Source organism: Equus quagga, chromosome 17, assembly GCF_021613505.1.
Source record: "Equus quagga isolate Etosha38 chromosome 17, UCLA_HA_Equagga_1.0, whole genome shotgun sequence".
In the NCBI taxonomy this organism is placed as follows: Eukaryota; Metazoa; Chordata; class Mammalia; order Perissodactyla; family Equidae; genus Equus; species Equus quagga.
Window position 1 is genome coordinate 4189491 of NC_060283.1, and position 406 is coordinate 4189896.

Consider the following 406-nt stretch of genomic DNA (forward strand, 5'->3'; position numbering starts at 1 on the left):
CGTGAAACAAAAAAACCACTTGTCCAAGGTGGATCAAGTGGTGATGCAGCCTGCCACACACGGCTCACCTTCCCCGCCTCCCCACCCCAGCACCCTCCACCACACCCCCTGAGGACACACCAAGCAGGGCCACCACTGGCTTATGTATGCCCTTATGTAAATGAGAAAAAGATGCCCCTCACCTCGGGTACAGACAGCCCCAGGCCAAGACACTCCCTTACAGCCAGGTACCCTTGTGCAGTGCACAACCTAAGCAACTTTACCTGGCAGCCCTGCTCCAGAGAAGCAGGACTGGCACTGTGTCAAAGTAAGGATGATGACCTCATTCTTTGCAAGACTATTGATCAAAATTATTGGCATCCTGACCCATCAAGAAACACACTCGACCACATTCATACAACGCATA